This window comes from Mesoplodon bidens (genome assembly GCF_964165515.1).
Source record: "Mesoplodon bidens genome assembly, contig: HAP1_SCAFFOLD_49, whole genome shotgun sequence".
In the NCBI taxonomy this organism is placed as follows: Eukaryota; Metazoa; Chordata; class Mammalia; order Artiodactyla; family Ziphiidae; genus Mesoplodon; species Mesoplodon bidens.
In genome coordinates this window covers 1,992,712-2,010,047 of record NW_027671810.1, presented here as the reverse complement: position 1 = coordinate 2,010,047, position 17,336 = coordinate 1,992,712, and positions in this window count along the sequence as shown.

Below are 17,336 nucleotides of genomic sequence, written 5' to 3'. Positions count from 1 at the left end.
TTTCAAACAAACAAGAAACACCAAAACTTTGGCAGGCTTTTCTGCTCAGCCAGGGAATTCCTTCTCCACAAAAGCATCACGTTCATTTTTGTCCTCCTTTCTCATAAATATTATAAATAGTCCTTAAGCAAAACTAGCCAGAACATCACAGGAACTTTTAGGACAGATACATAATAGTTACTTTGTCTGCCACAGTGAGTACTGACCCTGCTGATTTTGTCGCATGTATCACCTGAAAGGCTTGGTGAAAATAAAATAACGCTCATTTGCAATGCTATCTGGAGGAGACCTCTAATTCACTCTCAGTACACAGCTTAGAAGTTTAAGGAGCTGTGTAAATTCACAGTTGTTGTTTTGTTCACGGTCCACAGCAGGCTTTCTTGTTTGTTCTCAAGGAGATGGAAGGATGGTAACTTTACTGGTGTGACAGTGAAGAATCTAAGTCTATGTCCTGCTTTTGACATTTGTTCGATGCCTCGTTTAACTTAAGCTAGAAAAATCAATCTTTCCCCTCTGAATCAAATCTCAGCAAGTCTTTGGATGAGAACAGAATCCCCTAGACCACCCTGCCTCCTTTATGGACTTCTGAGTGTATTTGTTATCTTTTACTGAAGTTATTCTTTTCACAGGGGAAATCCGTTGTAAACTTGTTTGCTGTGCCTCAATCAAAACTAGCAGTATTATGAAAATTCAGCGTGATTTGTACTCTTGATGCAGGAAACCCTAACAATCGTTAGTGTTCTTGAGAGTGATTGATTCAGTTTAATTCAATTCAATCAATTCAAGTGTCAAGTATGTTCAGCGTTTGTTAAATGTCAGTCATATTATCGGATATTAAGATACAAAGAAGAGTATATTTAAGAATCTGTTGTCATTAGAGTATAACAAACAATTGAGCTACACAGAGGTAAAATTACAGTTTTGAGGAGAAAGTGGTTTGAGTGAGAGAGAAAATCGGTTTCACTGCATTTGGGTTTGAAAGGATGAATAGGAGTTTTCTAAGTGAATGAAAGCGGGAAATATTTTCAAAAGTGAGAACAGCCACTGCTGACACTCGTAAAACAACAAGGATAGTAGATTTTAATTACTAAAAAAAGACATTAGTTAAATTGGCAGAGCAAGGCCAAAAAATGGAGACCTTTATGACATGTTTAGAAGTTGGACTTTATCATTAGTGCAATGGAAAGATGTTGAAGTCTTTAGACAGTTGATGGTCAAATTTGCAATTTAGAAATAATATTGATAGTAGTGTTGAGGATGAATATGAAGGGCAACAGTTCAGGTGGGAGGGTCAGAAATAGATAGAGGGCAGCCTAGGCTAGTGATGACAAGGATCTGAATCAAGGCAAAGGAATATGATTAAAATGAAGGACTTTAACAGATCTCTAGGCAGCAGAACTGATTAAACCTAGTAATATATGGGAAAGAGGGAAAAGTGGGGAGGGGGAATATGAGGGAAAGGCAGGGGTCAGGATTACTTCTGTATTTCTGTCTTTGCTTAGTGGACAGTGGTACCAATAAGAAGTAACACCTGATTCTGAAGTTGTATGGTTTAGCTTAAGAGGGAGCATGACTGCTTTTGATTAGAATAGTATGCAAGTTACCTGAAGATTCAGAAAGTCTTACAGTCATTCCAAATTTAGGTACAGAAGCACATGAACTAATAGCCCCGGATGTTTGGTGTTCCCTGTAGTTGGCTCTCAGTGTCAATGACTCTAGCTTCCTGAACTATTTGTTCCTGGTTATGTCCCAATTCTGGTGCAAGTAACAGGGTATAGGGATCATCATCCCAGAGACCTACTTATAGACCTTGATTATTTAAATAGAAGCCACCAATATAGCTGTGCTTTACACTTAGTTCTCTCATGTCTTGACTTTCCTTCTGAGTATTGCAGTGTAGGTTCAGTAGTTTTTCCTCTGGATGGCAATATTGCTGCTTTGGCCTTTGTTCTATCCCTTGTCTTGATATCAGAAGTCTTCTGAAGATGTTTTTTCTTCACTTCTCATTTCAGAGATGGGAGGTGCATCAGGAAGTCCGGAGGTTGACTAGAGCATCTCTCTAAGTTGAGTTGGAGGGGAAGAGGTTGAAGATGGAAAGTTGCTTACTTTCAATCAGAGTCAAGCACTTAAAAATTTGGCCAATCCATTGTTTATGATGTGGTGAAAAAACGGGGTGTGTGTGAGCAGATTTGGCTGTTCTTTTATCCTGGTTGTAATGATGGAGTTTTGTAATCAAGAGTTTTCTTTTACTGACTCTGTCCAAGGAAGCTTCTGAACAGATTCTATGACTCAAAGGGAGACTGAAAATAAGCAAGAGATAGCATTCTCCCTGAATATGGGTAAAAGGAGTTCTGTGGCTTTAGAACTGTAAGAAATGATCAAGACATATATTCCACATAACTATTGCAGTATAACAAACCAGTCCAAAACGCAGTGGTAGATACAATAGAAACCATGTTGTTATAGTCAGGACTTTGTGAGCTAAGAATAAAGATAAAGAATACTGGGGATGGTTCATCTCTGCTCCATCATGACTGGGCCTCAGCTGTGGTGGCTTGAATGATTGGAGATAGATTAGAAAGCTTGACTGGTGTCATATGTCTGGGGCCTTGGTTCTGGCTAAGTTTTCTTTGAGTCACATCTTTTGGTGCTGAAATGTCCAACCAAGATGGCATCTTCATTCACAAATCTGGGACTTGAGTTGGGCTGCACAGGCTGAAAAATCTGGGGCTGGTTTTCTCTCTGTCTCTGTCTTTCTCCATGAAATTTCTCGGTGTAGTTTTGGAGTCTTAGCAACCTGGATATCTCAAAATAGTTGAATTCTTACATAGTGAGTGGCTTTACCCAAAGTAAACATTTCAAGAGACTTGGCTGGAATCTGTAAGGCTTCCTATGACTTAACCTCACAAGTGCAAGCACACCTTTTCTCTTGCATTCTGTTGATTGAATAAGCCACTGGATCAGCCCATATTCAAGAAGAGGGACACCACATTCTACCTTTCAATACAGAGATAACAAAGATTTTATGGTTATATTTAATGTACTATAGCACATGATGAAAAAACTCTTATAATGATGACTTTTCAGTTGAAGTGGAAATTAATCTCTCCCTCTGTTTTCTGAATTGCATTATTCTCTGGGTAAAAATAAAAAAAGGGAGGACATAAAATCTGAAGTTCTTTGCATTCAACCTGATTTTAAAGATACCCGATTAAGGATCTATTTATTATGTAATAGTTTTCCCACATCAGAGACCATTGGTAATATTAAGAGCTATTTACTGAGCAACTGTAATTGCTAGACACTCTGCTTGTGTTTTAACTTATTTGATTTCAAGCCCCATGCAAGATAGGTATTACTATTCTCAGAGATAAAGGCATGGAGGCTGATGCAAATTAAGTGATTTTCTCAAAGTTACAGTAATAGATAATATGTTCAGATTCATACAAGGTCTATAGGATGACTCTCCCTGTTTCGCTCTACTCTGCTATGTTTAATGAAAACACAATATCAGACATCATTACACAAATGTAGTAAAATCTCAGTTAAATGAGATGCTTGAATCATGTTTGATCATTTTCGTGTGCCATTTCAATTCTGCTTTGGAGTTAGTCTAGAATATCTTCGTTTTAACTTAATAAAGAGTAATTTTAAATCAAGCAGTAAACATAATTAAAGCTTGATAAGATATTTCATATATTTATGTCTTTTTCTTTCCCACCAGAAGGATGGGTTAAAAGCTTGAAAGCATTGATGCAGAAAAATGAATCTAAATATGCATGTCTCATGGAATCTACTGGAATTGGTTCTTTGACACAAATACTTGTTTTGAATCTAAACATGAAATTCTTGTTAATTGAAATCACACCCTTTCCACTTACATAGGCTTGACACTAGGAATTAGTTTCATCTCTTCCTTATGCTTACCTCTATTTATGGAAATAAAAATATATTTATTTAGCAAGGTCTCATCCCTCTTATGCTTTCCTTTCTTCCCAGTTCTGCTCGGATTTAGACTTTTGATAGCTTTTCTATTAGTGCCGTGTCAGTGGATAGTTTGCTTCTATGCTTTCTCTAGTTTTGAGCCATTTTACACACTTTCTCTGAGGCATGCTCCAGGTCTGTTATTCACAAGCAAGTTAGTTCATATTTCCGCACATTTGTTTATCTGTAAAGTCTTACGTCCTAGATTATTGTAATAAATAAATAAACTTACATATACATAAATAATATTCTGTTTGTTACCTATATAGATATATTTAAAGATGAATTTTACGGTTCCAAGGATGAAACGGATATCAGGTTTGTTTCTCAAAACAAATGAACACAGAGAACACAAAATGAATAAGCAACACAAAAGCTCACAATATATGAGTAAAACCAAATTAAGCAGGCCTGCCGTATACAGATTCACAGGTTGTGCACTCTAAAATTCCCAGGGGGCACCATTCATGTAAAGAAGAAAGTGAACGACACTCCTATAAATATGCAGTGCACCACCTGTACAACTGAACATGCAGACCCTGAAAATGAGCTTTAATGTTATCTTCTGCCTTCCTTCGACCCAGTAGGGAGAAGAGAAGAGGATAATGAACTCAGGGGAGAGTACATAGTTACTTTATTACTTGTTCTTCTCCAGGCCTAGAATTTTATATGCTCCTATTGAAGGGAGGTTGGTGATTTTGTTCAGTAGCCTGCAGTCACAGGGAGGTGCACTGCCTCTTTCACCAAGTATTTACACCAGTAGGTGTAACCACAATGGCAGCGTGTGGTGTGGGTAAAAATGGTCACCTCACATCTCTGTCATGTCGACTCTCCCTTTTATGGTGCTAATTGGGTGTTGTAGTCGCTCTTATGGAGAGTCACTGAATGGTCAGTCTGGGTTGCCTATTCAAAGAAACTCACCACATTTTCAAATTACATTACAAAAAGGCCCCTACATTTCAGGCATACCATTTTGCTTAAATTCAAACTACTGTACTATAATCAAGTTGCCTCTCTTGCTTAAGTCTTAATATCCACAAACCTCAACAAATTCAGTGGACAGTAGGTTGACCAAAGGGTGAAAGTTTTTTAAAAAGTAGCATTTGTATTGGGAGCAGAGTTTGGGTTTCCTTATGGTCAGGTTTCCTGGGGCCTCTTTAATATTCAGGCTAAATGCAAGCTCTTATCCACACTATTAGAATGCATCCTCTATCTTCAAACACATTTGACAACTTATTGCATATAGAATAAAGTAAAATGTGTAGTAAGTCCTTACAAAAATCACTCTAAATTTGCCAACATTACTACATTTTCATCTTTCAAACTTCAGTTTAAATGTCACTTCCATGGAAAGGTCTTCCTGACCAGTTTATCTAAAATAAAATTGTGCATGTCATGCTCTGTCACAGACGCTTATCTCTTCCTCCAATAAACTGTATACTATAAGAATAGTGATCTTTATAGCTCAACCTGTGTTTTCCATCTATTCAGTTCCTTAAAGTAAATACTAAATGAATATGCGTTGGAGAGTGAAATAAGTAAAGTAAGGAAGAAAGGCCAGAGGGAGGAAGGGAGGAAGGAAGGGCCTCTGGCAAAGATTCTCTCACCATCTTTTTTCATTCTGGCTGCTGTAACAAAATGCCACAGACTGGGTAGCTTATAAACAACAGAACTTTATTTTGTAATGTTATGGAGGCCTGAAGTCCAAGATCAAGATAGCAGCATGGTCTCATTCTGATGAAAGCCCTCTTCCTGATTCATAGCCAGAACCTTCTTGCTGTGTCCTCACATGGTGGAAGGGGGCTAGTGAGCTCTCTGGAGCCTCTTTTAAAAGACATTGATCCCATTCATGAAGGAGTTTGTGGAATCTAAAAAATACAACCAACAAGTGAATATAACGAGACAGAAACAGACTTATAGATGTGGTGAACAAACTGGTGGTTACCTGTGGGGAGAGGGAAGGGGAGAGGGTAGGGGATTAAGAGGTACAAACTATTATGTATAAAATAAGCTACAAGGATATACTGTACAGCACAGGGACTATAGCTAATATTTTATGATAACTATAAATGGAGTATAACCTTTAAAAATTGCAAATGACTATATTGTACAGCTGTAGCTTATATTGTATACCAACTATATTTCAATGAAAATAATAATAATAGTCACAAAAAATCTGAAATAAAAGGCATTAATCCCATTCATGAGGGTGGCACCCTCATGACCTAATCACCTTCCAAGGGCTCCACCTCCTAATACCACCAATTTGGGGGTTAGGATTTCAACATATACATTTTGAGGGAACATAAATATTCAGACCATAGCACTCTTCTTTGACCAAACTTGAGTCAGGCTTCTCTGAGTCCTCTTTCTAACTAGTCCCTGACCTTAGGCTCTGTCCTTGGCCCATTTAGACTAGTATTAACATGAATTCTGGTGGGTCAGTTTAGCAAAAATCCTCTACCCTTGATATATGATCAAACTCTTTATCCCTCACCCTTCATGTCTTATCACCCTAGCCTGACTACAGAAAAAAGTTCTGTCAAATTGGTTTAGCCAGAATTCTCCTTACCCCTGATGTTTCCTCTTAGTAATTTTCTATCCACTGACCCCCACCCTGCTCCTTGCCTTTATATCTCTACTTGTTCTTATTATATTAGGAGTTGAGCCCCGTCTCCCTCTCCTACTACACAGCCCCTCTGTAGTAGTCTCCCTCACTTATCCTTGCTACCTTTAACAAGTATCATGTATACTTGTTTTCTTCAGTACCTTCCAGGCTTTCCTTACCTACATCTCTCTGCATGTGCTGTCACTTGTTCCATGCCTTTGTTCACATTGTAATCTGTGCCTGCGATGCCCTACCCTTTATGCCCTAGTTCATATCAAACCTCTCTGTAATATCTGTACCCTTCTAGTCCTGTATTAAATACACTGCCCTTCAAGATGGCCTGTAAAACTCCTGTTTGCATAAATATTTGCCATTTTTCACCTTCCTGTTTCCTCTTAGACTCTTAAATAGAACAATGTGTGCACTTGCCTTCTACTAGATTGTAAACTGTAGTGATGCAAGAAGTAGGCATCATTATGTGCCCCTCTAATGCCTAACACCAAATGTTATGCACAGTTAGAAACTCAATAAATACCTGATTAGTTGAACTATGGTCCTACTATATAGTGAAAAATTCAAAGGCTATTGAATTGGATTCTGATCTCCCCCGCTCATGAGCTGTGTGACATTGGGTAAGTTATTTAATCTCTCAGTTTTAGTTTCATTATTTGTAAAAGGCAATGATAACTAAATGGGTTGTGGTAAACTTTAGTGACATTCTATGTAAAATAAAGTAAATGTGATACTATATGTAAAGGTGTCTCCTGCTTGAGGTCAGGAATCCATTTGTAAAAATCAAGCCGTTTTTGTTCAAATGTAACCAGGAAACGATTTCCTATTATTTTAATGGAAACCTTTAATATGTTTTATATGTTAGCCCAACAACCCCAACAAATTTCCTGAAACGCAATGAAACAAAAGAAACAAAAAATTGTTATAATATAGATATTTAAAATCATCATATCCTAATCACTTAATAATTAATATGGTTTTAACAAACATTGCTTTGCAGTAACATGGCCTCTCTTAACCCCAGTAACATCAGAGTTGCACATCCTCTTCTGTGACACTTTGCAGGCTTTTCAAAATGTCTACACAGGAGTCTGAAGTTTTACCCAATGTATTTGGAATGTAACTCAAGATTTTCTCCAACCACTGTGTTCTTATAAAAGTTACCTTGAGTTTGCAGATGCAAATATGTTTTATTGCTGTATAATCACTGGCTGAAGAATATTTGATTGAGAACTAATTAAATTCTCTGTAGTGTAAGTATTAAAGCAAAGAGCTCTTCTAACAGGGAAGTAATAGGAGATATTTTGTGTGTTATATCTTCATATAGGATTGCTAAACAGTGTTGTTCTTAATAAATGTTATTTTCTAACTTCCTTCCATTATGAATCAAATTAATTCTAAACCCAAGATTTAAGTTAGACTTCATTTCTCAAATTCAGCTAAAACATTCATTTTTGGGGTTTTAAGAATTTAATTCAGTTATGCAAAAATATATCTAGGGGTTTATTTTATTTTTTAGTTTTAATTTAATTTAATTTTTTTCTTGAAGTATAGTTGATTTACAATATTGTATACATTTCTGGTGTACAGCAAAGTGATTCAGTTATGTATGTATATATATATATACACATATATATACATATATATTCTTTTTCAGATTCTTTACCCTTATAGGTTATTACAAAATATTGAATATAGTTCCCTATGCTATACAGGAAGTCCTTGTTGGTTATTGATTTTATATGTAGTCGTGTTTATATGTTAATCCCAAACTCCTAATTTATCCCTCACCCCCTTCCCCTTTGTTAACCATAAGTTTGTTTTCTATGTCTGTGGGTCTTTTTCTGTTTCATATATAAGTTCATTTGTATAATTTTTTTTAGATTCCACATATAAGTGATATCATATTATATTTGTCTTTCTGGGTCTGGCTTACTTCACTTAGTATGATAGGTCCATACATGTTGCTGCAAATGGCATTATTTCATTCTTCTTTATGGCTGAGTAATATTCCATTGTGTGTATGTGTGTGTGTGTGTGTGTGTGTGTGTGTGTATGTGTGTATATATATATATATATATATATATATATATATATATATATATATATATATGAAACACATCTTCTTTATCCATTCATCTGTTGGTGGGCATTTAGGTTGCTTCCATGCCTTGGCTATTGTAAATAGTGCTACAGTGAACTTTGGGGTACATGTATCTTTTCAAATTATGATTTTCTCCTAGGGCTTTATTGATAATGACATACACTCTAGCCCACCTACCTCACTTATATTTCCATATATCCTGAGTGAGTCAGTCTCTTTTTTTTTTTGGCTTTTTAAGAAATCTGGATGCTTTCTAGATAATAGCTATCTCCATATGCACATCTGAACCAGTTGCATGGTTTCTTTTAAGTTTATTATTAGGGAAGCTTAGAATAATTTCATAACAACATAGAAAGTGACTGTATACAAACTTTATTTTAACTGTGGACTACCCCCACTGCTACCCCAAATACTCATAGACTGAAAGGTCATCAGAGATGAGCTTGTCTTTGGGAAGTGGAGCGTGGAAATCAGAGAAAGGAAGGAAATCATGGAACTACTTCAGTTGGAGATGAAGGAGTGGGTAAATGCCCTTTTCTTGGAAAAAAGATGAATTTCCTACTAGAGGAGAAATCTCTTAAAATATTCAGCTGCACCAGTGATTAACTCTGTTGCAAATTTAGTTGCATTCGGCAGGTACTGCAGGGAACAACTAGTGTGTATGCCTTGGCATAGTAAAAAAAATTATGTAGACAGAAAGTATATGTCATTTATCTAGTTATTGAATAGCCTGAAATATAGAGCAGTCGAATACTATTTGTAATTTGCGTGAGTGTGTGTGTGTGTGAGAGTGAGCAAAGCTGTGTTTGACACTAACATCCATTTTTCCTGACTTAAGAACAATATTTTAAGAGATAATTGTGGTTTAAAGAACTGATTGATGCCAGACAGGAAGTTCCCCTCATATTGATTATGTGTAAAAATGCCTAGGAGGGCTTGGGACTGATAGAAACCATCAGTAAACTTCAAAACTCAAACGAGAATTTAGTTGACAGCAGGGTGTTCAGTACAGAAAATAGTTTCAGCACTGACACTGTCTTCTAAGGATCAGTATCTATCCATCTGTATAACAGATATCTGTGCGAAAGACAGTGTGGTATGGTGGAATGAAAACTGAACTTGTAATTGGAATATGGGGATTAGGTTCCAGCTGAGTTCTTTCTCCTGGTGCTATCTCGGAGAGTTACACCTCTAAGAATAACATTCTTTGTTTTTAAACTATGTCTAAGGATCTTTTGGGCTCTCTATTTCTATGAAACTCTGATCCTATTTTATCATTGTAGGGGTACTGTGTGTTGGAAGATAGCTAGATAGATCAATGGATGCATGTATGGGTGGGTGGAAAGATAAGTGAGTACATACACACACATATACATATACATACATATGTATGCACAATATATACATATAAAAATATATACTTATATATATAGGACTATATATGTGTGTGTGTAACACCTACAGGTTATTTCCATGCATATGTGTCTACATAGAGTGACATCACAAATTCTGGCCATGGTTTTCCTTTTCATTGGCAAATATGACAATAAATCATCCATCATCTATTATTAAAGAGGTAAGACCTCTTAACAGCAAATGGGTCTTGAAAGAGATTTTAACATTGTGAAAGATACATTAAAATAATCCACAAATATTCATATGCATGTATTGTGAAAATGCTTCTTAATGGATACAAATGTAAAAGGTGAATAATAAAAGTATCATGAATTCTTTATTCTTCATCGATAAAGAATTCTAATATTGAAAACTTACTGGGCAGTACTAAATAAGTGAGTATCAGGAGTCTGATCTTGCCAAAATCATAACTTTAACTTTTGATGTATAGTATAAATACTATTAGCAGAAACATATTTTTCTAGCAATGACCTTAATAAAAATAAAGCTCCTGTAAATAACACACAGTGAAATCTACATGTTACTCCGTTAATCAACATGTTTAGGTTCATGGGACACTAAAGACCACAGTCATCAATATTACAGAGCATTTTATTAAGAATATATTATTACACCGTGAGTGGTAGACATTTAGATCTGTAGTCTACACAGACTGAGTGCATTTCTGCGGCATAGTTGTCTTTAGTTGAGTGGAATAGGCCCATCGGTGAGAGGTCACAAGTAATCAGCTATCTATATATACTTGGAAGTTTAGAAATAGTTGAGAGTTTATTTATTTATTTTACTTTAAATGTGTACAGTTTATTATATATCAATTACACCTCACTAAAGCTAAATAACTGAGTTTTCTTGGGATTAGAGACAATGTTTTGAGATGTAGAGAGAATTATCTTAGAGAGTAAATGAAGAGTTGGGATAAATGATCATTTTCTCTGGAAGGAAAAGGGTTTATAATAGGAACCCCTAAGAAGGCATATTGAACTGGCCTTATTTAACATTTTTTTCAAGGGATCAAGATAAGAAGTACCATGGGAGAATTTCCAAATTTGTGCACAGAACTAAGTTCTTCCAGGTAATAAAAAAATCATCAAAGTAGGATGAACAGGAGTTGAAATGAGCAGAGGAGCTCTAATGAGAGCAGGGAGAAACAGTTCAGGTGAAATCATTGAAACTCTTCTATGAGATGGAAGCCTCTGAGAACTGATTATCACTGCGGAAGAAAGCCTAAGGACTCCGTTGCCTGAAGATTCAGTCTAAGATTACGACCAGGAAACCAACACTGACCAAATTTGTTGGACATTATCACAAAGGTTATTGGAAACAAAGTGAAAGGTATTGTCTTACCCTTGGACAAAATATAAATTTGTTTGAACCTAGAAGTTCTTAGGAAGTTTTGATAAGTACACCTTAAAATACAGAGGGAAGCAAAAACCATCGAGGGAGAGGAGGAACTTCTGTTTGAGAATAGGCGGTTAGAAGAACTCCTCAGTCTGGAAGACACGATGTGGGAGGGAACCTGAGTAGCTCATGTAACGTGCGTATAGATTATTCACTAAATCTTGAGTTAGCTCTTAAGATTGAGAAGGAGCAGCATTAGGGAAAAATAAAGCAAGCTGTCCTCCACATCCTAAGACACGGTACCAACTGAGACTATAAATCTGCAGGTCCAGATTCATTCCCAGATGGTAGGCTGATGGGAAGCTGTTAGCCAGAGTTAGGGGGGTAGGGAGCAAATCCCCAACTTCAGATGCTGTAGAGGGTAACGATCTGCCTCTCTCATGCAGGGGGAGATGGAATTCTCAGCTCAATGCCTCAGGACTCCGGTCCATTATCATGGCTGTTCTAATCTATTTCTGAAGTGGTCTTTTCTACAGCATTTAAAAAAGTGACTGCATTATCCTGAACATTTTTATCAAGTAACAAATCAGCTGATATAAATGCATAAAGTTGGCTGAAAGCAGGCCAGGATTTCAAAGCCCCTTCGGCATGTCTAGGTTGGGCACACGTCATGGAGCCTAAGAGTTTATTTAGATGGGGAGTCTTAAAAAGCTGCAACTAAAAGTGACCATAAAATCATCAAACTTTAAAGTTGGAAAAAGGCTCATTCTTTTTCAAATGTAAAAAAGCATTAACTGAGTCATTAAATGAGCTTTTAAAAAAGCCTCCTGGCAAGAGAGTGACAGATATAGAACTTTAATCCCATGCCTCTGGGGCCAATGCTCTTTCTATCATAAAATGTTTCTCCCTAACATTTGATGAATCAGAACATACACACACAAACACACACACACATAACGTTAAGACCCAGGGTTCACTCTTCAACTTGCTTTCAACCATATGGAAACTTTATGGATTGAGTCTTTCAGATATTATTTCAGAGCACATAAGCCAAATGCTATTTCTCTCACCTGGCTCTAAGTACTGTTTAGTCTTCTCCAACTGGGTATAATTATTCACTAGGGATCTCACCTATTGTTCAACACTCAAACTTGTGATGGCCATGCTGTGGACTCCATTGTCTTGAGAGGAAAGCTTACACACCAAAACATTTGGGTGGGTGAAAGGAACACAGGAGAGGAGACTAGAGGAAAGTTATCAGTGAATATGTAGTGAGTTGTTGCTTTTCTACCTTGATTATGCCTGACTGGCTATTTTTATTAACATCAGCTTGCGCTACATGCTTGATGCATGACACACGCAGACTCCCTTAACTTAGAACATAATTGTGGCACATGTATCTCCAGCTACAAATATAGATACCAAAGAGCCTAAGGAGCTCTGAGAGTCATATACCTTCATTTATTTTTTGAGTTTTTCTTTTTGTGTGAGAATTGAAGAGAAATAAAAGCTAAAAAATATCCCTTATTCACCTGGCAATTTCTTTTCATCTTCCTTTTCTCAGGTAACATCTCCTCTAGGAATCCTCCCATACCCAGGAAAAGATAGTTTCTCCTGCTCTTTACAATCAAAACCCCCTGGGCAACCCTTTCTCATACCTTTTATAACAGAGTGTTGAATTGTGGATTTACTTGTCTGAATCTTCTTTAACCTGTGAGAAAATTGAGTGCAGGGGCTGAATCTTCCAACAGTGTATCTTCCAGTGCCAAGCACAAAAGAGTCAACTAATATGTAGCTTTAAAAAAAAGTATCTTGTACATATTGTAAGTGTTCAGTACATTTGTACATCAAATACATGAAATAATCAATGCTAAGAAATACAATAGGAAAAAAATAATGTTAAGGAGGATTTATAATGAGTAGAAAGGGGATTTTGGGGAAGAAATCATGATTTAAGATTATTAGTTTTTTTAACCTGGTATAGGTTGAGGATTGCTACAGAAGAAAAGGCAGTTCAGTACTTTGAAAATGTGTGAAGTCTATATTCATTAGTTCATCAGCTAAAATAAGGTGGTATGCCCATAGCTGCTCATCTTTCAAATTTTTGCATAAATTTCAACTTGTTGAAAATATTTTTGAAACTAATTTTCTTTACCTTTTAAATTCTCTTGGAATTAAACATGGTGATTTACCACTAAGACCTTCAAGATGTATTAATTTATTTAGGCCACCGTAATAAATTTCAGAGAGAGTCTTTGTACAGAGATGCATTTTAAAAAACACAGTTAATCACCCAAAAGTAATTTATAAAGGAATTCAAATTTTAACCATTACTCATTTAAAAAAAGGAGAAAGGAATTAAATTCATAAAAAGTTGAACATTCTTAAATCTTCATCCCCCTACTCAATTTTCTTGTACTTCAGTGCTGCAGAATCTCTAATGCAGAAATTCTCAATTATATCCAGCACTTTCTGGCTTTTCCCTTTTCTTTACAAACCCTCCATTCTTTTCTTTTTCTTTTTTTTAAACATCTTTATTGGAGTATAATTGCTTTACAATGGTGTGTTAGTTTCTGCTGTATAACAAAGTGAATCAGCTATATGTATACATATATCCCCATATCCACTCCCTCTTGCATCTCCCTCCCATCCTCCCTATTCCACGCCTCTAAGTGGTCACAAAGCACCCAGCTGATCTCCCTGTGCTATGCGGCTGCTTCCCACTAGCTCTCTATTTTTTTATATTTGGTAGTGTATATATGTCCATGCTACTCTCTCACATCGTCCCAGCCTAAACTTCCCCCTTCCTTGTGTCCTCAAGTCCATTCTCTATGTCTTTGTGTTTATTCCTGTCCTGCTCCTAGGTTCCTCAGAACCTTTTGGGTTTTTTTAGATTCCATGTATATGTGTTAGCATACAGTATTTGTTTTTCTCTTTCTGACTTACTTCACTCTGTATGACAGACTCTAGGTCCATCCACCTCACTACAAATAACTCAATTTCGTTTCCTTTTATGGCTGAGTAATATTTCATTGTATATATGTGCCACACCTTCTTTATCCATTCATCTGTTGATGGACATTTAGGTTGCTTCCATGTCCTGGCTATTGTAAATACAGCTGCAATGAACATCGTGGTCCATGACTCTTTTTGAATTATGGCTTTCTCAGTGTATATGCCCAGTAGTGAGATTGCTGAGTCGTATGGTAGTTCTCTTTTTTAGTTTTTTAAGGAACCTCCATACTGTTCTCCATAGTGGCTATACCAATTTACAGTCCCACCAACAATGTAGGAGGGTTCCCCTTTCTCCACACCCTCTCCAGCATTTATTGTCTGTAGATTTTTTGATGATGGCCATTCTGACCGGTGTGAGGTGATACCTCACTGTGGTTTTGATTTGCATTTCTCTAATGCTTAGTGATGCTGAGCATCCTTTCATGTGTTTGTTGGCAATCTGTAGGTCTTCTTTGGAGAAATGTCTATTTAGGTCTTCTGCCCATTTTTGGATTGGGTTGTTTGTTTCTTTGATATTGAGCTGCGTGAGCTACTTGCAAATTTTGGAGATGAATCCTTTGTCAGTTGCTTCATTTGCAAATATTTTCTCCCATTCTGAGGGTTGTCTTTTCATCTTGTTTATGGTCTCCATTGCTGTGCAAAAGCCCCATACCACTACTGTGAGTGTCACTGAAGCAAACTTGGGTCCACTTATCCACATGCAGTAAACCCAATCTACTGATACTGGGTTGTGGTGAAAGAAAGTGCCGTTTTTATTGTAAGGTGCCATACAAAGAGTCCGGGACAGCTAGTACTCAAAAAGCCTCATTTTCCTGATGGGTTTCAGCAAAGTGTTTTAAAAGGCAAGGTGAGGGAGGGGAGTCCCAGGGTATGTGATCAGCTTGTGCACAGTTCTCTGTTTGGTTGATGGTGAGGTTACAGGACAGTGTCCCAGGGGTTAAGGTCATCAATTCTTTGGCTCCAGTAGGCCTGGGGGCTATGTGCTTATGGTCATTAAGTAGTTAACCTTCCATTTGGTGGGGGTTTTAGCATCTGTAAAGCAGGAAATGTGCATCAAATACTGTGATCTATGTACTTCAGAGAGGAGCTAAAGTAGAGGATATGGGGGAGGGGTCTGTGCTAGGAAGGCCCCATAGGGTCCTCCTCTGTTACATGAGCCCTGATGTTCTTTCCAAAATCCTCTTAAAGTTGAGGACAGACATATTTGGTTTCCATTTTTTGCTACCAAAAGCATCCTAACTTATACACTTGGCATAAAAATACTCTACTAATTTGGTACCTGCTCAGAGGTCTTGCTCAGGGCTGTACACAACTCCAGCATGTGTCATTCACATTGACATTGTTATGAATGGTACCCCCTGGAGTTGTGCAGTCCCCAACTTTCATAGTTGTAAAAGGCTGTGCTGCTTTGTATCTGCTCATCTTTCCAGCTCCCCTTCAGTTGTCTTACATATGTGAGCTACAGTTGAGTCAGTTCCAACTACTTTTGCTCTCCAGAGGAACCATGGTATTACTTGGGCTTTTTGTGATCACTTTGTTCCCAATGCCAAATACAGATTCTCCACAGTTTGTTCATCTGACAAAGTCGTGTTTATTCTTTGCTGGTCTTCTCAGATATCACCTTTACTATAGAACTTTTCTTGTCACATTATTTTGCTGCCATAGACCTTAGGCACTCATAGTAAATGACTTTATCAAATGTAAACATAGCACTCTGTGTACATTTCTATCAATGCGTCTCATGATGGTTTTAGGTTAGTCTTCTGTACTGACCTATGTGCTTTTTGAGCAAACAGATTTTTCTAATTGTGGCCTAGTAGAGGAAACCCTAGCACACAGCAGATGCTTAAAGGACTCTCTCTTTGTGGACTGTTTAATGTATTCATTAACACTCATAATTCACTGAATGAACCAAATCATTTAATATTTACAGTTTTCCACAGCAAGATCTTTTTCGACCCACCACCTAGAGTAATGAAAATAAAAACAAAAATAAATAAATGGGACCTAATGAAACTTAAAAGCTTTTGCACAGCAAAGGAAACCATAAACAAAATGAAAAGACACCCTCAGCATGGGAGAAAATAGTTGCAAACAAAGCAACTGACAAGGGATTAATCTCCCAAAGATACAAATAGCTCATTCAGCTCAATATCAAAAAGACAAACAACCCAATCCAAAAATGGGTGGGAGACCTAAATAGACATTTCTCCAAAGAAGACATACAGGTGGCCAACAAACACATGAAAAGATGCTCAACATCATTAAGCATTAGAGAAATGCAAATCAAAATGACAGTGAGGTATCACCTCATACCAGTCAGAATGGCCATCATCAAAAAATCTACAGACAGGGCTTCCCTGGTGGCGCAGTGGTTGAGAGTCCGCCTGCCGATGCAGGGGACACGGGTTCGTGCCCCTGTCCCGGAAGATCCCACATGCCGCGCAGCGGCTGGGCCCGCGAGCCATGGCCGCGGAGCCTGTGTGTCCGGAGCCTGTGCTCCGCAACGGGAGGGGCCACAGCAGTGAGAGGCCCGCGTACAGCAAAAAAAAAAAAAAAAAAAAAAAAAAAAAATCTACAGACAATAAATGCTGGAGAGGGTGTGGAGAAAAGGGTACCCTCCAACACTCTTGGTGGAACTGTAAATTGGTATAGCCACTATGGAGGACAGTATGGAGGTTTCTTAAAAAACTAAAGATAGAGCTACCATATGACCTAGCAATCCCACTCCTGGACATATATCCAGAGAAAACCATAATTCGAAAGGATGAATGCACCCCAGTGTTCACTGCAGCACTATTTATAATAGCCAGCACGTGGAAGGAACCTAAATGTCCATCAACAGAAGAATGGATAAAG